Below are 27,639 nucleotides of genomic sequence, written 5' to 3'. Positions count from 1 at the left end.
TTTGATAGAGTGTGTTTTGAATAGCAGTCTCGTGATAAGTGGCAGTTATTTTCACTCTGGCGAACTATGATGACATGGGGTAAAACACTCTGCTAATTTGAACGAGCTACCCAGACAAATGCATCTCGCTCTGAAATTGTGTTAACTTTCAAGTGGCAAAAAGAAACTATCCCTGACACGATATATTAAAGAAAAACGAACATATTCTCTCGGTCCAAAAGATAACTTTAAACAACAACTTTATACAGTTCCATTCTCTTGAAAGTACAGTTTCCTGTGTACACTACAATACTGGTTCGATCAGTTCTCTATTTAATTGATGGCATATGACTTTATAATCTTTGGATTTCGAAGTTTCTCTGTAGATTTCTATAGGCTATTCATTGAGTTATTTTGCTGGTTATTATGTTGGTGCTTGGCAGTACTTTATTCTTCTCCCCCGAACTGTTTGAACGGGCGGTTTTCATGTCTGAAAACATTGGAGCATTTCATTGGTTTGATGTTATCCAAAACACTAAGTTTCAAATTAGATTGGATTTTAATATGCATGCAAAATTTAAACAAACCGCCCAAATTTGAATTTGTTTTATATTATGGTATCGCAGCTCCAGATACTTGTGTCAATCAAAAGTTACTTTCTTAAACGTCTTTTAGCACACTCTGTGCTTGTGTCTGTCTGCTCAAGCTTGCAATTTCCATTAAAGAGACAGTGGTGATTTGGAAGTGCCTGTATTGGACTGGGATGTACAAAGTTAAACATCACCTAACACTAGGTTATAGTCCAACAGATTTATTTGGAAGCACTAGCTGTTGGAGCACTGTTCCTTCTTCATGTGTTTGTGGAGTATATGATGGTAAGACACACAATGTACAGCAAAATCTTACAGAGTCTTGTCACTGAAATTATATATTGAACAACACCTGGATTACTTGTTAAGTCTCTCATCTGTTACAATGATCATGTTGATTTCATTTTATGAATCCATGTTAGATTCTATAAATCCCCTTTTTAGAAATATATTCAGTGTGAACACTGAGGCACATACAGCCTCTCACAGGGCACCTGACAACTTCAAAGCATTTTCTGAGACGACATGGCACCTCTTGTTAAATTTCGCTTGTAAATGTAAGTTTTTGGAAAAAGATTCTGGGATTTATACATGAAACCAACATTGTCATTCTAAAAGACGAGAGAGTTAACAAGCAACCCCTGTCTGTTTCAATCAATAATTTCAGTTGCATCACACTGTGAACGTTTGAGATAAGTTGTGTTTTCAGACCCTAAACACCACAACCACCCGATGAATTATCAGCGCTCCCAAAGCTCATGCTTCCAAATAAAACTTTTGGATCGTAATCCGGTGTTGTGCGATTATTAACTTTAATGATGCTGTACAAACCTGCACCTTCATAATACTCCCTCTTCAGAAAAAAAGAAACATCATAATGAAAAGATGGTTTCATTTTATTTTTGTCTATTATTTAACAACATTATCAAGACGTACATATCTATGTTCATCTTAACTTCCGTTCATATATACATGTCTCTATATAATATTAGATGCATACCAATCTCATCTAAACTTTGTCATTTAAATTCGCGACACCATGTTTGTGACTATGTTCATAATTCCTGCAGCATATATTACTTGTAGATTAAATATCTGTAACATAAGACTCCAACGAAATAGTATCAAACTCTTGTATTCTTTTCTTCAAAGCGTTCCAAGAAGGTAAGAGCCGTGCACAAAACCGTCCCCATTACATTTTTCGTGACATGCTCATTAAAATGTTGTAAGGCCAGTTCCTCTTCAATCGTTGAGTATTTCATCTGGTCTTTCTTTGAAATGTAACCAATTGGCAGTAAAATACAATTATCATCTTCTTGTAGCAGTACAGCCCCAACTCCTACGTCACTAGCCTCAACTTTGATGGCGACTTTGAATTGTTTCAAAGTTTGTTGCTTCCAAAACTGGTGTCATGGTTAATATTGTTTGTAATTGGTAAAATGCCTCCTGGCTATGTTCTGTTCAACGAAATCTCGTGTTGTTCCTCAGTAAATCAGTTGACAGTACCACTACACTACTGAAGTTTGGAACAATCTTCCTATAGAATGGACTTAGTCCTAAAAATCTAAACACCTTTTTCTTCGAGGTTGGTCTTAGAAATTCCTTGATGGCCTTCGCCTTTGCGTTCTGTGCAGTTAACCTTCCAATACCGATATTATGTCCCAAGAACGTCACCACTGCTTTCGCGAATTCAGTTTTTACACTTTGTTTTTACAATTTTGCTTCTCGTAATCCTTCCAGGACTTACTGAAAATCAGTACATCGTTCAAAGAGAATGCAGAATTTGTTAACCTAGTCACCACTCTGTTCATGAGTTTTTGGAATGTGGCAGGTGTGTTCTTCATTCCAAAGTACATTGCATTGAATTGGTACAGAGGAAGGAACTACTGTGTATCCTAAAAGGCACGAAGGTGGATAAGTCCACAGTTCCGTTTTGATCTACCTAAGGTTACTGAGGGAAGTGAGACAGGACATAGCTGGAGCTTTAACAGATATCTTTGCAGTTTGCTTGAACACGGGGAGAACCCAGAGGATTGCTCAATTGCAAATGTTGTCCCCTTCCTCAAGAATGGCAGCAGGAATAATCCAGGAAATTACTGAAATATGAGCCTGATGTATGTGGTGGGGAAGCTACTGGAGAAGATACTGAAGTATAGGATATGTACCCATTTGGAAGAAAATGGACGCTTCAGTGATAGGCGGCATGCTTTTTGTGCAGGGATGTTCATGCCTCACAAATGTAAGAAAATTCGTTGAAGACGTAAGAAAGGTTACTGAATAGGAAAGGGGTGTAGATGTCTTATACATGGACATTGGAAAGGCGTTTGATAAGGTTCCTCATGGTCGGCCGATGAAGAAGCTGAAGTCGCATGATGTCCAGGGTGATCGAACTGGATAGATAAAGAACTGGTTTAACATCAGGAGTCGGAGAACAGGAGTGGCTGGGAGCTTTTCAAACTGGTGACCTTTGACTAGTGGTGTCCCACAGGGACCACTGTTGTTTGTTTGTGTGTGATATATATATATATATGACACTAAGATTATTGGAGGAGCCTAAAGTGAAGGCGACCCTTAGCGAATACAGCAGAACATCAATAAATTGGAGAGTTGGGCAGAGAAATGACAGATGGATTTCAAATTGGACAATTGCGAGGTGATGAATTTTGGAAAATGTAATTCAAGAGCAAACTATACCGTGAATGGAAATGTCATGGTGAACATTGATATACGGAGAGTTATGGGTTTTCAGGTCCATTGTTCCCTGTAGGTGGCAACGCAGATATGTAGAGTCATCAAGAAGGCATGCTTTCCTTCATCGGGCGGGCTATTGCGTGCAATACTGTAAAGTTATGTAAGAGTTGTGTAAGACTTTGGTTAGGCCACATTTAGAATATTCGTACACTTTTGGTCGCCACATTGCCAAAAGAATGTGGATGCTTTAGAGAGGGTGCAGGGAAGGTTCACCAGGATGTTGTCTGATATATAGGGCGCCTGCTAAGAGGATAGGATGAGTAGATTATGCCTATTTTATTGTGAAGACGTAGTTGAGGGGCGACCTGATTGAGGACTACAAAAATGTGAGGGGCATAGACAGGGTCGATAGCAAAACGAATTCCTAAAGTGGAGGACTCAATTACTAGGGATCATGAGTTCAAAGTGAAAGGGGAAAAGTTTACGGGAGATATGCGTGGAAAGTTCCTTATGCAGAGTGTGGACGGTGTCTGGAATGCGTTGCCAGCAGAAATGTTTGGGGTGGGAATGATAGCGTCATTTAAGATGGGCTTAGAGAGGTCCATGAATGGGCAGATAGCAAAGGAATACAGATTCTGAGAATGTAGGCGGCAGTCTAGATCGAGGAACTTGATCGGTGCAGGCTTGGAGGGCCGAAGAGCCCGTTCCTGTACAGTAATGATTTTTGTTCTTTGTTCTGATATCCCCCATTTGGATAAACACATGTAGAAATTTCCTTCACCGTCTTAGACAATGGTACCTGCCAGCAACCACTCAGTAAGTGCAACTTGGTGGTTTAACCGGCTTGCCAAAATTGCCCTATACAGTCCGCCAAACTCGTATAAGGTATGAGTCCAATTTTGTGAAGGTATTGACTTTCCAATAATCAAAGCAAAATCGTTGAGTCCCCTCAGTTTGGAAACTAAGACGATCGGCGAACTGCTCTTTGTCTAGCTCAGTTCAATGACAAACTCGTTGAAATCCTCCACCTCCTTCTGGAATTTTCCAGCTATGAGGAAAATGAAGCCTGTGGGGCATTGTTTTATCGGAATATCATTTTCTACGTCTATTTCATGTATGATAGCTTTAGTCCTCCCTATTTATTTAGACGTATGTCATCATAATGCAGTAACAAAGTTTTCAACTGCGTTGTTTGCTACTGAGACAGTTAGTCTACTCACTTGTCCCATTCCTCATGGACTTCTTCATTTGTTAATCTATTGTGAGTCAAATAAAATATCCACGTCATTTGAATTTTGTTACAAACTCTGTGGCTCAGTGATTAACATCTGTTTCTGCCATGCTTTCTCTATATAATATTAGCCCAGGAAAATCCACTGCCACCTTTTCGGAGTATGCATCAACATGTATATCTTTTATTATCTTGTCTTTGACTAGCACGTACATCCTTGAAGTCTTCAGGGCTAAACACTTCCCTCTGACCCTGTCTGTTCAGGCTTTGCCTACACCATTACGTCAAACAGGTTATTCGCTCTCTGAACATCAACTCCTTCATGTTACTCCTTAATATGCGGAAATGACATGATATTCTTTATTTAACTTTTCAGTTTCCTGGTCTTCCTTGGACTTCTCCATAACAAGGGGTGTCACTCCCACGTTGAACTCTTCCAAGTCATTCCCAAGACAAAACTGGATTTCTGGAAGTGACACGCTGTCAAATTCTCCCCTTGTTATTTCCCCAGTGAAGGGTGGTACTCCAAACTCTTGTTGCATTGGGAACTCTAAATTTCAGTCCATCTATCGCATAAGTCAATTCACTCTCGGGTAACAGGACGGCAAGAGTGCAATTTCTCTCATTTCATACAATTAGAGATGGGTGAAATGCTGTATCTCTCGCAATTATGACGTCCCTTCACTCCATGTTCTTTCTAAGTTAAGAGTACCCACAGATGCAAATTCTTTTCGCGATTGGGCACTAATGCCATACCCATACCTTACATAGGCTGTGCACTCTCCTGTAGTAAGGCGACATACCTTCGGGTTTCCTTAACTGCTTCCACTCATACCGCAGGCTTTTCTCGGAAACCAAAGGGACTCAAATTTCTTCACATTAAAGACTGGGTCTGTCTAAACCTGTCCAAATCACTAATCCGATATTGAAACTGTTCGAATCTTGGCGAAGATCCCCCAAGACTTTCAAGTCCCGGCGGTGAGCCGACAAGCTTTTGTGACACGGGGAAAGCCCTCTGCTAATTTAAACCTGACACACAGAAAAACACATCGCGTTCCATAATCCGTGATATTTCGAGAGTCAAAGGTTCATCACTACATATATATATAAACAGATTCATTCTTTAATTTCAAGACAGAGCAGTAAACAACGTCTATTTATAAGGCCTTACACGAAAACCTATTTAACCTCCCACTCTAAACTTAGGTTCAATACATTCCCTCTTGAATTTATGGCAAATCAGTTTCAAACTCAGTTGTCGTCTTCGGATGTAAACATTTTTCTGTATTGTTTTCTAGGTCGGTTTCGGTGTTCTGTAGCACCAATTTCTGATCGACAGGTTTCTATCAGAGAGCTATTCTACTGACTGTTACAGTGGTGTTTGGTCTTTGGTATTCTCCCTCTAACTGTTCAAAATGCCCGATATTGTACGCCAAAACGTCGGATCATTTCATTGATTTGATATCATCCAAAACAACAAAACGTAGGTGAGAAACATTTTTTTTAAATTTCGGCGACTTGTGGTACACGTTTTTAAAAAGTGAGAGCAATTGCTGTTAAATTTGCTACAGAGGTTCTGAAGTTTGACGATGGTTCTCAAATTTACCAAGAATGTTTGGAATGAAAGAAAAATTCCTTTCTTTTAGAATTTGGATTTTGGTGTCTGTGTCATCATTTGAACTGATTGGACGAATTAGATTTTTTTGTGACATGGCAACGCAACTCCAGTTATTTGTTCAACCAGATGTTACATTGTTAATTTTTTCTGCATACTCTACGCATCTCCAGGTCCGTGCCAGCTTCTATTCTCTATTAAAGGGACAGTACATTACTAGATCTGCATAAAATCCCCACGGGAGACGACTTACAGAAAATACGGAGCCATTTGTTTGAGGGTGACTTAACGGTTTAGGCCAGAAAGTGGGCTGGTAAGAGGTCAAAGAGTCGTATTTGATGGGAAATGAGCATCCGGGATTTCACTTCCGAGTAGTGTACTAAAATATTCTGTTTTGGGACCAATGATGTTTGTCATTATCACTAATGACCTGGACGATTTCGGAGAAGGAACGGCGAGTACATGGGCAGTTGACAAGAATGTCGGTGGATTTGTGGCATGTGACGAAGGATGCTGCAGCTCACAGAGGGGCATAGACAAGCTGTGGAGATTGACTGATTGGTTGCAAATGGAGTTCAAACGGAAGATTGTGAGGTAATTCACTTTGGAATGAGGAACATGAATACATATCGGAGTTGGGAGGTCACGTTGCGGCTGCATAGGACATTTGTTAGGCCACTGTTGGAATATTGCGCGCAATTCTGGTCTCCTTCCTATCGGAAAGATGTTGTGAATCCTGAAAGGGTTCAGTAAAGATTTACAAAGATGTACCAGGGTTGGAGGATCTGAGCTACAGGGAGAGGTTGAACAGGCTGGGGCTGTGCTCCCTGTAGCGTTGGAGGTTGAGGGGGTGACCTTATCGAGGTTTACAGAAGTATGAGGGGCCAAGATAGGATAAATAGGCAAAGTCTTTTAATTGGGGTCGGGGAGTCCACAACTAGAGGGCATAGGTTTAGTGTTAGTGGGGAAAGAGAGCAAAGGAGCAACTTTTTCACGGAGGTGGTACATGTATGGAATGAGCTGCCAGAGGATGTGGTGGAGGCTGGTACAATTGCCACATTTAAGAGGCATTTGGATGGGTATATTAATAGGAAGGGTTTGGAGGGATATGGACCGGGTGCTGGCAGGTGGGACTAGATTGGGTTGGGATATCTGGTCGACATGGATGGGTTGTAGCGAAGGGTCTGTTTCCATGCTGCACATCTCTATGACTCTATGACTCTATGACATGAGTACTGGGCTAATGGTAAAATTGTTGTTCAGGTGAATGAGCACAGAGGTCCTGATGTCCATGTTTATTCTTGTGGTTCTGTTCGCCGAGCTGGGAATTTGTGTTGCAGATGTTTCGTCCCCTGTCTAGGTGACATCCTCAGTGCTTGGGAGCCTCCTGTAAAGCGCGTCTGTGATGTGTCCTCCGGCATTTATAGTCGCTTGAATCTGCCACTTCCGGTTTTCAGTACCAGCTGTCTGTTGCAGTGGTCGGTATATTGGGTCCAGGTCGATGTGCTTATTGATTGAATCTGTGGATGAGTGCCATGCATCTCGGAATTCCCTGGCTGTCCTCTGTTTGCTTGTCCTATAATAGTCGTGTTGTCCCAGTCGAATGCACGTTACTTGTCACCTGCGTGTCTGGCTACTAAGGATAGCTGATCGTGTCGTTTCGGGCTGGTTGGTGTTCATGGATGCGGATCGTTAGCTATCTTGCTGTTTGTCCTATATAGTGTTTTGTGCAGTCCTTGCACAGTGGCACAGTGGTTAGCACTGCTGCCTCACAGCGCCAGAGACCTGGGTTCAATTCCCACCTCAGGTGACTGACTGTGTGGAGTTTGCACATTCTCCCTGTGTCCGCGTGGGTTTCCTCTGGGTGCTCCGGTTTCCTCCCACAGTCCAAAGATGTGCAGGTTAGGCGAATTGGCCACGCTAAATTGCCCGTAGTGTTAGGTGCAGGGGTAAATGTAGGGGAATATGTCTGGGTGCGTGTGCTTCGGTGGGTCGGTGTGGACTTGTTGGGCCAAAGGGCCTGTTTCCACACTGTTAGTAATCTAATCTACATCGGTTTTGCTCATGCTGGGTATCCGGTCCTTCGTCCTGGTGAGTTGTTGTCTGAGCGTGGATGTTGGTTTGTCTGCTGCTATGAGTCCTAGTGGTCGCTGTAGTCTGGCTGTCAGTTGGGAAATGCTCTTTATGTATGGTCGACAGGGGACGAAACGTCTGCAACACAAATTCCCAGCTCGGCGAACAGAACCACAGCTACGAGCACCCGAGCTACAAATCTTCTCACAAACTATGAACATCCATGTTTATAGATCACTGAAAGCTGCTATGCAGATTGATAGGATTATTAAGACGGCCTACAGTATTTTAACTTGTTTTGGTGGCGGGATTGATTTGCAGAGACATAAGGTCATGTTGTAGCTGAGGAAACGTCTGATGTAACAGTTCTTGAAGAATTCTGAACACTTCTGTCGCCACATTGCAGGAAAGATGTAGAAGAATTGGAAATGATGCTGCAGAGATTAACTCTGATGTTGTCTCGCCAGGCCGGCAGGTCTTCTGAGGAAATACTGAGAGACCAGTGATTGTTTTTGGAAGAAAGAACAAGGTTAAGAGGTGATTGAAAGACATTGTTACCTCTGACAAATGCATAGCTGCGCCAAAAAAAGTCTGGAATTGAATTCCCTGAACAGAATTGCCTTGGTATTGTTTTTACTCAACTCAATGAATTGGTTAGACGTCAGCTTCTGTATTTCCTTCTGATTGGGGTCGATAATAAAGCAATAGGTCTATGTCTTTTGATGCTTTGTTCCTCATCTCTACCCAAAAATGCTCAAGATATCATCCCTCCTTACTGCAGTAACTGACTCTTTAAATTAATATCGCACATTTACAGCAAACTCAATGAACCAAAATGATGAGTTCTGCTCCAAAATCTTAAGGTTTTATGATACCTGTAAATTTCTTCCCCAGAGCACTGGTGAGGCTGAGTTTGATAGATACTTCATTGCGAAAAAGTCAGCGTTAGACTGAGAAAGGTGTGGATGGCTATATAGTTTAAGGCTGTTCCTAAATCTATTTTCCCTTGTGCCACAATGGAGTTGGTGATTTTTTTTGTGAGTTTAAGGATGTTCCTTTCTCCTTCGTGCTATCTGTGGTGTCCCCATCCCCACGTAAGATGGTGTGACTGGGGATACTTCAAACTTAATTCAACTAATTTGAACAACATTGGAGCCAATGTTTATTGGGAACAGTTCGGAAAGAGGGTGTTCAAACACAGTGAGATCAGCCGCGAGCATTCTGAACGTTGAAAGTAGTCCTGAAGAACCGTTTGGTCAATTACTATTCCGAACCTACGTGTTGTTCTCTCAGTCCACAACTCGAGGCAGTTATATGAGTAGAGAAAGATTGCATTCAACCAATCAGACAATGAGACAGAAAAATACATTAAGTGGTTAATCGAAGCAGTTAGACATGAGCAATTTGAGGACAAGACCATTCACACTCGTGGAGGTGATACACAAGAACAGAGGTATTCTGCATATAACAGTAGCGATTGCCTTTGAATGTCAGATCGAAAACTGCAACCAGTGGCATCTCTCAGAAATCAAACCAAAAGATCATTGGTTGAATTAGTTGGTACACCAAGATAATCACTTAATACTTTTTCAAGTGGATGCTGAAACTCTTCAATAGCATATAGGTCGGAAGGTTGTTTTTTAAAAACCTTCAGCAGAATCAGTTTAATGCGGATTGTAGGAAGCCTTGTTTTGGTGGAAAGAGATATAAAAAGTATCGATTTAAATGGTGAGAGATTGCAGACCTCAATGGCACAGACGGATTTGTGCGTACTGCTGTATGCGTTAGGTAAATTTAGTCTACAGCAGCAGCAAATCATCGCAACGTTAACTGGAATGAATTTGCGAAAGGTAATGGAATTTTTCGGAGGAAGGCTTTTTTCCTGCATCTCAACATGGCATTGCTGTGACCATATCGATTGCATTGTGTGCAGTTTTCGTTCCGTAAACTGGAATCAAATCCCTTCTATTAAAATGCTTTCAAAGATTATTCACTTTGTCCTTCCCAAGATTAAGCCGTTGTGTTTTACGAAATTTACTGATTAGGTCTTCGAATCAGAAATGTTGCTATTGAACCATACTTGTTCTCGAGCACAGTGTAATGGGCGGATACGTGATATCCTCTTTTATGGGAGACTAGATCGAGGAAATCCAGTTTATGAACAAGTATGTACATTAACACAGATAGTTTGAAAACTTTAACCTTTCTTTAATTGTCAAACAAATTAGTTTTAGAACCATAAATTCGAAAAGCACAGAAACTGACCCCTTCGACCAACTAGTCCATACAGTCAGTATTCCCAAAATAAACCACTCCGAGCTGCTTGCATTTACCCATATATCCACAACATATTCGTAATCATGTACTTATGGAATAATCTTTTAAACTGTATCTCCATGCACACTTTCTCTGGGCGCACATTCCACACAGCAATCACTCTTTGTAAAATAAGTTGCCTTTCATGCCCTTTTAAAAAAAATACTCTTCTCACATTGAAATATGCTCGTTGGGTTTAAACTCCCGCGTTCTCGGGAAAATATTACACGCCATTCACTTTTCTAAACGCATCATGATTTTCGTAACATCCATACATTCACCCGTAAACTTCTTCATCTCCAGGATAAATCGTCTCAGCTTATCCAGCCTCGTCTAATAATTAAAACAGTCCATTTGCAGCAACAGTCTGTTCAAGCATTTTGACCACACATTCACTTAGATAACATTCTTCCTCTATATAGAGACGCGAATTAGATAATATCCTCCAGATTACGCCTCACCAATATCCTGTCCACCCTGAATGTGACGTCTCAATTCCAATATTCAAAGGATTAATCATTGAAGCCGAGTGTGTTAAATGCTTTCTCAAATACCGTGTCGACATGGGATGCAAACTGCAAAGAATTATGAACCCGACCACTTCAGGTCCTTACAATTATTTATTTAGGTCATGACCTTGTCTGTATTGCCGAAATATATTATATCAGACTTACCGAAATTAAACTCCATCTGACAGTTCTCGATCCATTGATCCCATTGATTACGATCTCTTAGCAATCTTCGGCAAACTTACTGAATGTCCACCTTAACACTAATTTTAGTATCATCTGCAAACTCAATAACCAGACCTCCTATATTTTCATCCAAATAATTTATATAAACGACAAATAAAAGTAATCTGCACCGATCATGATAGAATATGTTTGGTCACAGAGCTCCAGTCAGATAACCAACTCTCTGCCAACATCACTCTTGCTAATACTGTAAAGAAAATTTTGTATACAAATTCTCCCTGGATCCCATGCGAGCTTACTTCTACTATCTAGTCCTCATGCAGAACTACATGAAAGGGCTTTCAAAATTCCACGTCGACAACATCTACTGTTCTCCCTCATTCTACTCGCTTTATTAAAACGAAAAACTCAATCGTTGTTATTAGACACGATTTGCCTCGCACAAAACTTACTGGCGACCACTAATCAGTTATTTCCTCGGAAGCGCATGTAAATCGTATTATTCAGAATAAAATTAATCGAGTTACCCACCAGTGATGTCAGGCTTGCAAGTCTATAATTTCCAGGTTTCTCCTTGCATCCTTTCTTATACAGTAGCACACATTATCCAACGTCCAGTTCTCCGGTATTTTACCAGTGATAATTGAAGATGCAAATATAACTACTAAGGGTCCCCCAATTTCCTCGCCAAATCCCCATAATGTACTGATTACAGTTGATCACGTCCTGGAGATTTATTGACGATTATGTTTTCTAAGACCTTCAGCACTTCCCCTTCCTTGATGTGAACTGTTTTCAAACCTACAAATTTGTTTTGCTGAGGTCACTCGTCTCCTTATCTTTCTGCACATTAACAACTGACATGCAACAAACCAACATCTGACGTTAAATCAAAACACAGGAGCATTTTTGTGCTGAGAGAAAGACATTGGCGACAACGGCAGCAAATATGAGACGAAAGAGAGCATGGCACTGAGATTCTGTAAAACAGTTCAGATGAACTATAAGAAGATCTCACATGGTCCAGTTTTAACATCGGAAAACGCTATTGTCCGTTTGAACTTAGGGAAGGACAAACGTAACCTGCTTGAGAAGTAATGATAGATCACTTCCTTTCCTCTTTGTTGCTCCTTTCGTCAAACTGTATGAAAGCTGAAAACGCTGAGGCACATTAACTGCAGGTGACGGAATCCTGTCGAGAATTCTATGCAATCTTCCCATTGTCCGTTTCGATACAGTAGAAGGAAGCCCAGCACCAGGAACAGTTTGAAAAGAACAGTTTTAAAATAAGTACAACATTTGGAACAATTTGTCAATTCTCCTTTATCATGAACATAAGTATTATACAGAAAAAATTTTAATGTTATTATTCTGGAGATGGTTCGCTTCTCTGTTTATCATGACATGTGTTTTTGCGTTCTGTGTGCGTGTCTGTGTGTGTGTGTGTATGTGTGTGTGTGTGTGTAGAAATATTCGAAAGATAAACCTATATCTATGTGTTTGCGTTCTCCAAAAGATTTCTGAATTGCCATTATATATGTAATTGTGCTTAGGTGTTTTCACAATGAGCCAGTTAATCAACGCTATTTAAACAAAAATGCCTAAATTCTTCCTTGCAGTGAACTCGACCAAATCTGTGGATTTTTTTCATTAGTCCGTAGCCATTTAAAATTTATAACGTGTACAATTTGTGGTGATAATAGAGGAGTTCGCCTTTTAAAGGAAAGAGTGATCACTCCAATCTCGGTAAGAATAGAAATAAGGACAGATTCTCTTCTGGAAATATAAATGTTCAGATCTCTCCAACAGAATTTAATGATGTTTTGACTTGAAATTACATCGATCTTTACTCAGTTAGATTTATGGTAGTCGAGGGAAAATGGATAATGCGATACGTGCTGAGAAATTTTGCTGACATCACAACCAGATCAGGCACGGCCTTATTTACAGGTACAAAGGTATCAAATAGTCAAATGGTCCACTTCTGCTTCTCCATCCAATGTTCCTCACCTTGCAAGCTCTCTAAGAATCTTTAAATGTTTTGATTAAATTTTCCTATCATTATTTTAAACCCTATTGTGTGCATAACGAAACCTTTCAACATCGTTTCATATGGAAATACCTTTGTCTCGGGGATTAATGTTGTAAACTCTCTCTCAGCTGCTACAGTGCATCTGTAATTTCCTCTGTTGACGAAATCTGAACCATTCACGGTACTGCAACTATTGTTTGAAGTGGATTGTACATGTGGTCAACCTCTACATCACTGTTGTTGGTATTCCGGTTTGAAAACCTAGCCTCTAGGAATTCCCGTGTATGTCTGTCGTTACCTTGCCCGGAGACAGGTAAGTCGTCCCAGTCAAACTAATTGCCCATCTTGTCTGAGCGTGCTCAGATGAGGGAGAGTTGACCATTCGTTTTGTTCTTCGCTCATGTTCGTAAAGATATTGACAGGTTTCTGCCCGTCTGTCCAAAGTAGTGTTTCTGACAGTTGTGATACAGGATTCTGTATATTACATTGGTCCTAAAAGTCGTGGGTATGGAGCCGTTCGTCATTGTAATTAGTTGGCCTACTACGGTGGTGAGTTGTTGTACTACCAATGTTCCAAGAAATCGTACGTGTCTGAATATCATTTATGACACGATCTTGATAAAGGTAGGGTTCCGTGTGAATCATAGCGCACTGTGTCTTATTTTCATTGCTTGTCTGAGATGTATCGTTGAATGATGCTGTCGGAGTATCCAATGTTTCTGATCTTGCGGAGGTGTTCGACATCAATGCTCCTGCACACATTGAAAAAAACTGACTCATCTAAAGTACTCGAACTGTAGAGTTTCCAGTCGACATTTGGAAAGTTAACTTCACCATAATATTTATCCTTTTACTTTCGTTCTTATCCAGTATCATCTTTGCAATCTTATCCCCAACATCTGTAAATTTTCTTGGCCTATGAAAAACTTCCAAGAGTGTGACTTATCCTTTCATGTTGATCATTTTAAATTTACTATCTCAATAGGCGAGTCCTTTACAAATCTCCTTTCTGCCACCGGTCATAGTGGCCTTGGCTAACAATGTCACATGTTCCCTCTTTCAACAGCATCACTGTTCTTCCTGAAACATTGAAACGGCAGAACCTGCAACAACCATTTCTGTTTCTGCTCTATGAATGTCTCTGAAATGGCTACAACATCGAAGTCCCAATTTCCAATCCGTGTTGCAAGTACACCCACCTTATTATGGATGCAGCTGGTGTCCAAGTAGACACATTTCAAATCACCTTCCTGCCTGTCAGTATAATCTTGCGACCCTGCAACCTCATGTAATACCTCATTTTTCTGAACCTCTTGCACACTGGAACTGTAATTCGGTTTCCCATCGCCCTGCTGATGTAGTTGCAACCCCCCTGTAGAGATTTAGCAAACCTCTCCCACTGGATATTGATACCCCTGCAATTCAGGCGTGGACCAATCTGTCTGTATAGGTCCGCCTAGTCCTGAATAATCCGTAATTATCGAGGTATTCAAATCTCTCCCTCCTGCTCCACCGCTGTGGCCACGTGTTCAACTCGTCTCTCTCCTTGTGCCTCGTCTTGCTGGCACGAAGCAACTGGTAATGAACCAAAGATAACAGCTCTGTCTGTTCCATATCAAAGATTCCACTCTTGCTCCCTGAAGGTCTGCCTTCAATCCCCATCCATTTTCCGACCGACGTCATTGATGCCTATAAAGTGTACAACTTGGAGATGCATTTCAGTGCACTTCCCGCAGACGAAGTCAGAGGGGACACTATTGGCGTACTTTAACTCTCACAATCTGCAGGAGGAACATTCAACTGTCCTAACCTTCATTCCTACGGTTCTGAATTCCCGAAGAGAGCATTGAAAAAGAAACGTAGTAATCTTCGTAATTCGACGCATAGAACATTTTTTCCTGCTGAGAGAAGAATGATGGGATGGAGACCCTCCCGAAGTAGTGTTTTGGGTGAAGCAACTGGCCAAACATATTACCTCACTGACTCGGCAGTCCTGTGTCTGTCCCCACTCAGCGTGCACTCCTCCTGTCCATTAGGTACGTTTTTAAAATGCTAAATGTACATTCCCACTCGTCCCCTGTTCCTCGTCGTCACTCTGCCGCTGCAAAAATTGAAGTCCCTGACGCTCAAAGAAAATTGTGAAAAGGCTTTACCTTCGCGGCAGGACCAGTCATTGCTGTTGCTGTTTCTGCAGTAAAACACGTGTGATCACACGTCTCAGGCCTCAAACTGGAAGCAGTCTTGCACAGATTGCAATGCACAGCTGCCCCCAATGCAACCAACGCTCTGAATCAGATACTTGGACGACGCATTTGCCATCATCAAACGCACCAATTTCGAGGAAACACAAAATCTCATCAACATCATATTTACCGGTATGAAAGTCACTAGAGAAGAAGAAAACAACAATCAACTACCATTAGTTGACGTCTTGGCAGAACGAGAGACCAATGGCGAATTCCTGACAAGCCTATACAGGAAGGTTACCTAAATACACCAATTCATTTTTCACAACAGCAATCACCCCAACGGCCACAAATAGAACTGTGTCAGGAGACTTTTCAAACGAGATATCACATACTGCAACACACCAGAACTACCCAAAAATGAGGAAGAACACCGTGGCAAGATCTTCAGGTGTCTATGAAATGCGGACACTGCACATTAACATTGCAGAAATGACAACCAGAATCATACGATCACTTTGAATCATTATATCACACCAAACCACGGCCACACGAAGTCAACTACCTATTAGGACGAAAGGCCCCATACTATGACATGCAGCAACTTCGTTGCATACACATTCCCTTTGGCACAATGACAGTAAACACCACACTGGACACACTGGCAGAAATCTGTAATGCAGATACCAGCAGGCAACAAAACGGCATGAACAACTCTCTCTCACCTATATATACTCAACACGATTTGCCATCAATTAGTCCTGGAAAATGTAGACCTCCGAGGACAGGCTCACCAGAGAAATGCACTAGATTCCTTGAGTGCTGGTTTACGTCCCGGAAAGCCATCTACACGCACGTACAAATCCACTCCATATACAAATCACTGCGGTGAAAAACCGGAAATAATAACATCCACCTTAACAGTCCAGATCATACAAATACTGTAACTTCACGGAACATCTTACTTAAATAGTGACCAAACAACAGCACGATAACCCATCACTTTGGCGAGCAAACGAAAGTCTGCACCGGTAATCCGAGCAACAGATCTTCTCAAAAATCTTACAAAGATAAACCTGCGTTTAGTTTTTGAATCTCACTTCAAGTTCTGGTCAGCCTTTTGACTGCAGATTAAATTAGCTTACTTTTTTTTCCATTTCTGAGTTTTTAATTAAATCTTTGTACATAGCTCTCATCTAAATGTTGGGAGAAGGTTTCTAGCTCGGGAGCTCGTTGTTGTGGTTCTGTTCGCAGAGCTGGGAATTTGTGTTGCAGACGTTTCGTCCCCTGTCTAGGTGACATCCTCAGTGCTTGGGAGCCTCCTGTGAAGCGCTTCTGTGATGTTTTCTCCAGCATTTATAGTGATTTATATCTGCTGCTTCCGGTTGTCAGTTACAACTGTCCGCTGCAGTGGCTAGTATATTGGGTCCAGGTCGATGTGTTTATTGATTGAATAAGTGCCATGTCTAGGAATTCCCTGGCTGTTCTCTGTTTGGCTTGTCCTATAATAGTAGTGTTGTCCCAGTCGAACTCATGTTGCTTTTCATCTGAGTGTGTGGCGACTAAGGATAGCTGGTCATGTCGTTTCGTGGCTAGTTAGTGTTCATGGATGCGGATTGTTAGCTGTCTTCCTGTTTGTCCTATGTGGTGTTTTGTGCATTCATTGCATGGGATTTTGTACACTGCATTGGTTTTCATCATGCTGGGTATCGGGTGCTTCGTCCTGATGAGTTGTTGTCTGAGAGTGGCTGTTGGTTTGTGTGCTGTTATGAGTCCTAGTGGTCGCAGTAGTCTGGCTGCCAGTTCAGAATAGTTTTTTCAGCGCCACTCTGGTGTTTGAGGCGGTGCAGGCGAGATATGGAAGAATGATGAAGGTCTTGGAATTGAGTGGGAATTGAGGACATTGTTACTGTACTCTGTGAAGTTTTGAAGAATGGGGCAGGGGTGGATCTGTTTGAAATATATAGAAAGCAGCGATGCCTGCATACAGTGAATGTGGAGAAGATGTTTCCACTAGAAGGAGGGACGTGGATGCGAGGGCAGAGTCTCACAGTGAAAGGACGATCCCACAGAACTGAGATAGGAATAAATTTCTTCAGGAAGAAATTGATAAATCTGCGGGACTCGTTGTTTCAGAAGGCTATGGAGGCCAAGGTACTGAATGTAGTTAAGACTGAGGTAGATAGATTGTTGTTTCAGAAGAGGGAGGTAGTGAGATCGTGTGCGAGAGACAGTTAGATTTTTTTGAGTGAGTGAGAGAGAGTTCGAGACATTGTAAGAGAGAGCGAGGTTGTGAATGAGAGAATTACAGAAACTTGTGTGTGTGAGAGAGTTTGAACTAGTGGATGAGACAGCAAGTGAGATTGTGTATGAGGGAGGAGTCAGGTTCTGCCTGAGAGATTGAAAATGGGCACGAGAGAGGTAAAGTGAGATTGGGTATGGGATAGATCGCAAAAATGAGAAAGTGAAACAGTAATACTGTACATATAAGACATGTGGAAAGATTGTGCATAAAAGAGGCAGAATGAGATGCACAGAGAGATCTCATGAGAGAGTGTGTGAAAGAGGGTGACAGTGAGAATGCGTACAAAAGAGAGCAAATGCGAATGTGCATGGGAGAAAGTGTGATTCTACATTCGGGAGAGCATGAGACTTTGAATTATAGTGAGATAAATCTTTTGTCCGAGAGTGAGATATTGAACACGGCAGAGAAAGTGATAGAGAGATTTTGTATGGCAGAGGTTCTTCCCAGACATGCGCATGCTCCTTTAGCATGCACCATTTTAGAATCAGAAGCTGCATTTGGGAGTAGGACGTGGCACGGTGGAATAGACCGACTATTCAATTGGATTTCAACGATGAGTAATCTGACAGTGAATCCAAATAGCATAGGGAGAATCATTCAAAGATGTTGGTGCTGAATTTCTCATAGAACTCAGTTCTTGTTGAGGTTAGATCACAGAATATAGAACATGGAACTTTACAGCGCAGTACAGGCCCTTTCGCCATCGATGTTGCGCCGACTTCTCATACAAATCTGAAGCCCATCTAACCCACATTATTCCATGTACGTCCATCTTTTTTTCCAATGACGACTTAAATATACTTAACGTTGGCGAATCTACTACTGTTGCAGGCAAAGCATTCCATAACCTTACTATTCTCTGAGTAAAGAAACTTCCTCTGATATCTGTCCTACAATCTATCACCCCTCAATATAAAGCTATGCCCCGTCATGCTCGCCGTCACCATACTTGGAAAAAGGCTCTCCCTGTCCACCCTATCTAACCCTCCGATTGTCTTATATGTTTCTATTAAGTCACCTCTCAACCTTCTTCTCTGCAACGAAAACAGCCTCAAGACCCTTAGCCTTTCCTCGTCAGACCTTCCCACCATACCAGGCAACATCCTAGTAAATCTCCTCTGCACCCTTTCCGAAGCTTCCACATCTTTCTTAATATGTGGTGACCAGAACTGTACACAATACTCCAAGTGCAGCTGCACTCGAGTTTTGTACAGATGTAGCATAACCTCATGGTTCTACAACTTGATCCCTCGATTAATAAAAGCTAAAACACTGTATGCCTTCTTAACATTCCTGTCAAACTGTGTGGCAACTTTCAAGGATCTGTGTACCTGGACACCGAGATCTTTTTGCTCTTCTACACTACCAAGAATCTTGCCATTAGCCCTTTACTGTTCATTCTGGTTATTCCAACAAAAGTGAATCATCTCACACTTATCCGCATTGAACTCCTTTTGCCACCTCTCAGCCGAGCTCTACAGCTTATCTATGTCTCTCTGTAACCTACGATATCTTTCGCCACTATCCATAACTCCACAGACATTAGTGTTGTCTGCAAATTTATTAACCCACACTTCTATGCCCTCATCCAGGTCGTTTATAAAAATGACGGACAGCAGTGGACCTAACGCCGACCCTTGCGGTACATCACTGGTAACTGGACTCCAGGATGAACATTTCCCATCAACCAACATCCTCTGTCTTCTTTCAGCAAGCGATTTAATGATCCAAACTGCTATATCTCCCACAATCCCATTCCTGCACATTTTATAAAATAGTCTATTGACGTTGTCGATCAGCGATATGTTCACCCTGTTGAGAGTTCAGGACTGTGTCGATGTGTGTGTGTGTGTGTGTGTGTGTGTGTGTGTGTGTGTCTGTGTGTGTGTTCATGTATGTGTCTGCTCGCATGCACATGCGCACAAATATGTTTGCTTAGAGGCATACGACACGGCCAGTTAAGCCTGAGATTACACACTATCTATGTTCGGAATTGCCCGTGCATCATTATGTGACTCTGACATCATCAAGAGATCTCCTTGAACTGTCCCAATCCTGTGGATGTTTGATGTGGATATTTCAGAGAAATCTTTTCTCCGCATCAAACAACATAAAGCAAGCATAACGTGCAAATTTGCACAAAACTTGAGAATGGAATAATCGGGAAGATAGGTGTAGAAGAGTTTAGGAGGATGCAGGCACATGTTGTTTGTGTTCAGTCTGAATTTGAAAGTGGTCCACATGGGTCCTGTTGTTATCTGAATAAAAACAAAAACGCATGCATTTCCTTAATCTTGGTGACTAATTATTATGAAGCACAACATTCTAGAAAAAAAAGGAAGGGAGATGAAAGCTTCATTTTTTGTCATAATGAACAAGTCAATGTGATAGGGAGAGAGGTCTGGCCTATAATTAACCCAAATCCCACCCTCACTCTGCAAAACCCAAAAAACAATATGGTATGGACATTGAGAAAACAGATGTCTTCAGTGCATCTCAAACACGGGGATGGAAGAGGTTTGGAATGATGTTCAGTGAAAATGAGGGAATGGGGAAGGTAATGTCAGATTCCGAGTGAGAGAGATGCTGACACAGAATCAGAGACAGGGATATACAGAAACTGGATAGTACCGCCCTAGAGATGCTTCAGAGTTAATACTGAGACACACATGAGCTGTAGAGCAGCAGATGGTTGCATATCTTGCTCTGGTTACCTGCCGTTCACTGTACATTTCCAGAGGCTGAAATTGAGACACTCGAGCTGTACAGCAGAAAATGGGAGTAAACTCTTGTCTGTTACCTGCAGCGTCCTGGATCACGGCGGCTCATCTGGTATCCCGGCGCGGCGTGTGATTGAATCTTATGCAGTCACATTCCCGAGGCATCAGAGGACAATGGAAAGTTGGCGGTTTCAGTGCTGTCGACCGTATCTGCAATAGCGGCGCTGAGAATAAAGACCAGAGCGAGATAAGTGGTGGACTCATCAAAGACTATTGAACTTTGAACTTATTACTTTATTTTCCAAGTTTAACTCTGATAGACTTTAGCATAAACTGTAAATAATTGCCTTATTTTCCGACTATTTAATGAAGTAAAGATTAACTTTTAAATCCTCTCTTCTCTTACTACTTTGTATCTGAGGTCTTTTTTGTATCTCGTTATTTTGGTCGCTGCGATGGTGGCAAATGTGGCGACATTATGCAATGTTCACTGACCCCATGTATTCCGCACATGATTACACATGACAATAAAAAAAAACTAAGACAATAAAATCTAAAAAAAAATGAGAAACTTCAAACAGCTGACTGATGAAGGGATGGGACAGTTTAAAGGGAGTTGGAGAGGTGTGTCCCGGAATGTATTTACACACAATAAGATAAAATTATAAAACACAGACTTTGTTGAGCCAACAGCCAATGTATCTTCTGGAGCACAGGAATGTATGGGGAAATGTGAATTGAAAGAACAAATGATAAACACATTGACTTGGATCGCATTACCAACCCCTGAGTAAAAGAACAAAAAATGACATCACCACAGGAAATGACATTACAACAAGGAATGTCATCACCAACCCAAGGAAACCAAGACATATAAATAGAAAGCAGGAAACACCAGCAGTGCTCCGTCTGGAAGCTCACTGAAGATGTTACTTCGTAGGGTGACAAAACATCTGAAAATGAACCTTCCAGCTTAGTGAGCAAACCTACATTCTTTACCAAATCGTGTTCCAATTCGAACTGCTCACACAAGCTGTTAGTGCTGGAATACGGTGATTGGCCAGCTGAATTTGGCTGGTTTTGCCTGTACTTCCACTGGTGGGATTGTTTCGATAGCAAAATGTATGAAATTTCGCCTTAAGTGGAAAATATGGCGTTGTGTTTTCGCGGCTTATTCACATTGCTCTAAAGAAGAGAGTGGGTTGTTGAAATTCTTTTTTCGCATGCACGAATATATATATGTTCCACCGGAGAATAATGTTTTCACCAACCCCAGACGGAATCATATAAACTCTGCTTGAAATTTCCCATCGCAAAACACATTCCCTTTTCAGACATATTGCTTAATTTTATGCGGGTTATGGGTTGTTTTGGCATCCATGCTTTCTTAATATTTGTGTAAAACTGGAAACATCTTTTCCATCGAATATTTACCCTCATGGTAAGGCACGTTCACAAAAATTAATAGTCATTGAGTCTGCATCGAGTTCACTCACCTCAAGGTCGTTCAATAAGAACAAATCTAATTCTCACGCTGAACCAACTAAACGCATCCTCTCAGTGTTTATGTTCAGTGAGCATTGCAAAAGACAAGTATCATTTTGTATCTTCCGAATCATTTCCTGCATCTGCATCTGAACATTCAGTTTGTGATAGATGTAATAGAAGAGTTGAGTTTTTCTGTGTTATTGAATTCTGAAATCTCGCTCTATGTTTATAATTTACTTTTTTTAAAAAAAGTTTCCTGTCACGATAGTCAACTTCGTATATCCTGTGTTATGTCTATCTTTCTGATGAATATTTGTTTACTCACGTCCCCAGCCCTTTTCCCATTGTAGACTCTCGAAAATCACTTGGCAACTTGTGGAATGACCACTTTGGTGTACGAGTTAAGTGAGCTCTAACAAATTAACTCCACTCGAACAAATAAATGACATAAATTCTAACTAGTTGAAGTTACGACACTGATTTCTCTAGCACTCCACCACTTACAGCTTTTCTGCCCAAACATTTACACTTTTATCCGGACATTTTCATGCCTTCCAGCTACCCTGGAAATCTTATTCTAGTTTTTGAAATTTTTACGACCTCATTCTCTGTTGTGTAATCTACTCAAAGGATTGAATTACATAAAATTGCTTCTGCTTGTTATTTAGAGAAACCAGTATTCTTTTCAAGGGTAACAATCCTAAGTACTTGAACAGTCTAAACCACAGCCACAAAAAAAAGCATCGAAGGATTTATTTAGAAAACAACCTAAGAGTAAAAGAAATAGTTAGCCACTGGGTTGCTCGATCCTGCTGTACTCAGTAGAGAGCGCACATCTAACTCATTGTACGTGAACACATCTTCCTTGTCCGTTTTTAATAAACATTGACTCATTTGTCCATCAACGAATAATAACTGTCAAACTTGAACATTTTTAATAAGCCAGATTGTCTTTTTCTTTGGGAATAAGCTTGCTACAGGCAGCGCAATCCTAAAGAGAATAGAATATCCTTGTTTTTAACGTGAGATACTTTGCACGAAATTAGATGTTGTATGTCATAAGGGCAAACATTGGAACAGGTGCCGGTCATTCAACTCAAAACTTTTCGATACAAACCTAAACTGACGTTAATCAAAATCGTCCAGTGTTCCCTGGACGGAATGGTTTCAGATACAAATGTAATTTTAGAGATTGAATACCTCCTTGTCTTCCACTGAAATCTGTAGTACCTGAATTTAAAACGGCACAACATAGTTCTGACACCCTTATATGGGGAAACATGACCCTGGTATCTACCTGGGAAAACATATCAGCATTATTTGCGTCTTAATAAGAGCACTGATCATTCATATAAACGCCAGTGGGTCTCAGTCGAAATGGCAATATTCCCATAGATAAACACTTCATCGTACGAAGCAGATATGTAAGCTGAATCTAAAAATGACTTCTAACTCCGTTCCGAGCATTCTGATGAAATCACACTGCTGCTGCTCACTGTTTTAAGCATCCTACGTTCCATTTATATTGTCACAACTCGTTCCTCATTCCTCAGGTGTCCTTCATTGTACCTCTTTTCGATTATATGTTACCATTCCAAGAATGTTCGGCTGAAAAGTTAATGATTGAGGAATATTATCAGTTCAGCCGTGTGGCTTCACTACGCGTTTTTCAGATTGTTTAAGCAATACTATGTGCAGATTCTCTCTCCCCTTTAATCAATGGGACTTTGCTGTGTAAACAAGTCCAACTCAATGACATTGGATTTTATTATATTCTAATGCACCAGGAGTCATAAACATCTCCAGTCCAGCCCATTGTTTCAAACGAGTGAATGGAATTCAACAGACAAAACGTTCCATTCGAATCTGCAGTCTGTTATATTTTCCTTTTCCTTGCATGCTTTCCAAGAAATATCTTAGTTATCCAGATTTTTTACTCTGAAAATTTCTAAAGGAATTTGACGATGGTGCATCATTTACATTGCTATTTCCGCCAATGCTATCTTCAGCAACCGCAATGTTCTTGTTCAGATGAGATAAGTATTGTGCTTCATTGTGTTGTGACAGGTGTTAGACTGAAAGGAGTTAACTGGAGTTGTTTGTTCAGTGACTGTAAGTAATGTTGGTCTTCGTGGATTCTAACTGCGCCGCTGGAGGGTTTCTCTCTTCTATTCATTCCAAATGACGTTCAAACTGTCATCCTGTAGTATCAGTCGGAGCATCAACTATAACACTTAGAGTGCTCAGCAACTGCAGAGAAAGCGAGAGGCAAAATCATAATCTGAGAACAATAGACTGGTATGTTACAACAATGGTCAAAAATTTATCTTGGGGTCTTCATGGTCTTTCTCAGGATTGGCCATCCTTACCATGGCGAATCTTGTGTTTACTTTGGGTGATTCAAGCTGGTTACTATCCTACCCTCGCTATCATTGGTGTTCCAGGTAAGGCTCTCTATCTTACTATTAAGGCAGAAAACCATATTGAACGGAATTATTGTTCAAGGTATTTAGATTCTGAAAGTATTTAAACAACTGTCATCATTTTCATTCATAAAATCTATCTGTTACAAAAGAACCTTGAAGTCAATTTCTGAGGAGGAAAACAAACTGTTCCCTACCCCGAACAGTGACATTGTGCTAATCTGATTTCAGTCTCGCTATTCTCCACAGCACAAACAATGTACACGGTCAAGTCTACAATATCGTTACTCCCTACCTCAGTCTGACTGCAGTTGCAGAAGCTACTATCATCTGCACGTTTGCAGTATCCAGCCTTAGATATTAAAGTTCTCCTCCGCCTACAGTTTTGATTGTAAATCAAGCGCAAGTATTTCCTAATCGTCTTGCAACAGATGTTGTATCCTGGTGAGACAGTGAGATGGTGACATCGTTGCAGTACAGTAAACGAGAGCCACAGGCTCATACTGTTCCTGACATGGGTGTGTAAATTCATCCTTATCCCCTTGCATCTGCTGCAACTCAGAACAACCCAGTCATCGCCATTATTGCAAATAGATTTTAATGAACTGACTTCACTAATCCTGGTTCATTCATTTCAATTAGAAATAGCATATTGTGTTCCCTCGTAAGGAGGAGCTGAAGTGAAGAATTTGTCCCCTGCAGCTCTGACATTTTACAAAATTCAGGCTGATCTGTTTCTGATTTGCGTTCAAAATTCTGCTCTAAGCAGAGAAATAGTTGATCCCCCACTTAACAAGAGAATAAATACAGTGTATTACGGGAGTAGATGAAGATGTGCGAAGTTTCGAAGGTCGGTAAAAGTGAAATCATCCAACAGCAGAAAGAATAAAACAATGGCCGTTGGCAGAATTTTAAGACGGAATGCAGTTGGATGTCCTCATGCAGGAGTCGCAAAACATTTTTATCTGGATGGAGTCAGTAATGAGGAAAGATACTTTGTTTTAATTTGGCTATTGTGAGCAGTATTGAAGGCGTGTCAATTAGTGTATTTGGCTGATTTCAAAGCAGAATGACACCACTATTTCAAGTTCAATTCCTGTATTAGATGAAAAAAATAACTGTTTGATTGATTAACGGATATCTGAATAGAAGATTCGTGAATAGACAGATAGGCATCTGGGAATCATTTCTCCAATGACGGCCTCTGACTAATGGACTGCAACGGGAAGTAGTGCTGGTGTCTCAATTATTTCAAACACGATGACTTGAGTGACAGAAGCACATGGACTTACTCGATATCCTGGAGCATTACAAACTGAATTGAGAAGGATAATTTTGACGGTGATGCAAATAATTTATTGTGCATTAGAACAGGTGAATTTTTACTAGTTTGATATGGGGAAAATAATGTTGAAAATTTTGAGCTACAGCACTTTCTCAGAAAAAAGAGAACAGACGAATATGATTTAAACGTGAAAAGAATCCAGAAACTCACTTCAAAGAGTAATTTCGCTTCCTCGGTCTTGACAAACAAAAATTCAGCATCCAATTTAACAGGCTATCAGGAATGCAAATGGACTATTTTAAAGGTCGTGACGTATAAATATCACGCAAAAGAAATTCGCGTTTCTGTGCAATCTGCAGTTGCAATATTGTGAATGGCTCAGGTTCCGTTTTCTGTGGAAATGATAGATGAATTGGAAACAGGAGGGAGAAAGTTTATAACATTAACTCCGGGGATTAAGCTATTCCCTTTGAAACGAGTTCGAGACATTTAGTCATACACCAATTGAATTGGAGAGGAGAATTTAACAAGAAACCTTTCAAAGATCCTTAGTCGGCTTGCTAGGTTAAGTGTATTGGAATGAGTCCCATTTATTCGAATGTGGACCATCCAATGGAAGAGGAACATTAGAACATTTGATCACATTGCACGAGTTAATAAGATAGTGATTGATCTGGTTGTGATCAAAGCCACACTTTTGAGCACATATCACGTTATCTTTGTATCCCTCGTCTACTATAATTTTAACTGAGTGAGACTAAATGTAATTTAAATTCCTAGCAGCATTAAATTCAGTAGGAGAGATTTGCACATTAGAATATCTAGAAGACAATTAGTCCTCTTTTCTGATCTTACCGAGTTTGGAGGACTCACTGTTTCCTTTTTTGTGGCAAACATCTGCATTGGTCCCAACAAATGTTACAAGTTATTCATTCGGAATGGTGATGGATAAATGATAAATGTTCGAGTTCACTGTTTGGAAGAATGTCGGCAGTGTTATTTAAACAGTAAGAATCGACTGGCTTATTGTGAAAAGAAACGTTCACAGCACCGGTACAAGTGCAGTTCGGAAACAATTTGGAACATGCATACACGTACAGATATGTTTATATTTCGAATAATACCACACACACATAAGCATACACACACACACACACACACACAGATACACAGAAACAGAAAACAAACACACATCTGATGATTAACTGAAAAATGATAATTCTGCAGAATAATAAAATTAAAGCATTTTTTCTATTTCATATTTAGAGTCATGAAAAAGAAAAATTGACAAATTGTCCCAAATTTTATACTTGTTCCAAAGCTATTCTGTTAACACAGTTCCTGGCACTGGGGTTCCGTCCATTACATCGATATGGACAATGGGAAGATTGCAACGATTTCTTGATAGGATTCCGTCACATGCAGTAAATGTGACTGAGAGTTTTCAGTCTCAGTCTTTGCTGTGAAGAACAACAAATAAAGAGACAAAGAAACAGACCATTCTTTCGCAGGCAGGTTGCACTTGTCCTTCCCTGAGATCAAACATAAACTGACGTTTTGTGATCCTCAAACTGGATCATGTGAGGTCTTCTGGAAGATTATCCGGCGTGTATTATTCCATCCTCGTGCCATGCTCTGTTTCACTTAACCATTGTTGGTTTTTCACCCAATGCCTTTCTTTCAGCATGAAAATGGCTCGACTTTGAAATTAAACTTGTGTTTCTCCATTTCACGTCAGCTGTCACCGTGCAGAAAGAAATGGAGATGAGTGGCCTCAGCAAAATAAATTTAAACATTTGAAAACAGTTCACCTCAAGGTAAGGGAAGTGCTGAACATCTTCGAAAACAGAATCTTTAATAAGCGTCCAGGACCTGATCAAATGTACATCAGAATATTGTGGGGTTTTGGCGAGGAAATTGGGGGATCCTCAGTAGATGTATTTGCCTCGCCGATAAACATGGGCGAAATACCATAGGTCTGGACGGTAGGCATTGTTGTGCCATTGTTTA

This window comes from Chiloscyllium punctatum, chromosome 19 (genome assembly GCF_047496795.1).
Source record: "Chiloscyllium punctatum isolate Juve2018m chromosome 19, sChiPun1.3, whole genome shotgun sequence".
Classification (NCBI taxonomy): domain Eukaryota; kingdom Metazoa; phylum Chordata; class Chondrichthyes; order Orectolobiformes; family Hemiscylliidae; genus Chiloscyllium; species Chiloscyllium punctatum.
This window is presented reverse-complemented; position numbering follows the sequence as displayed.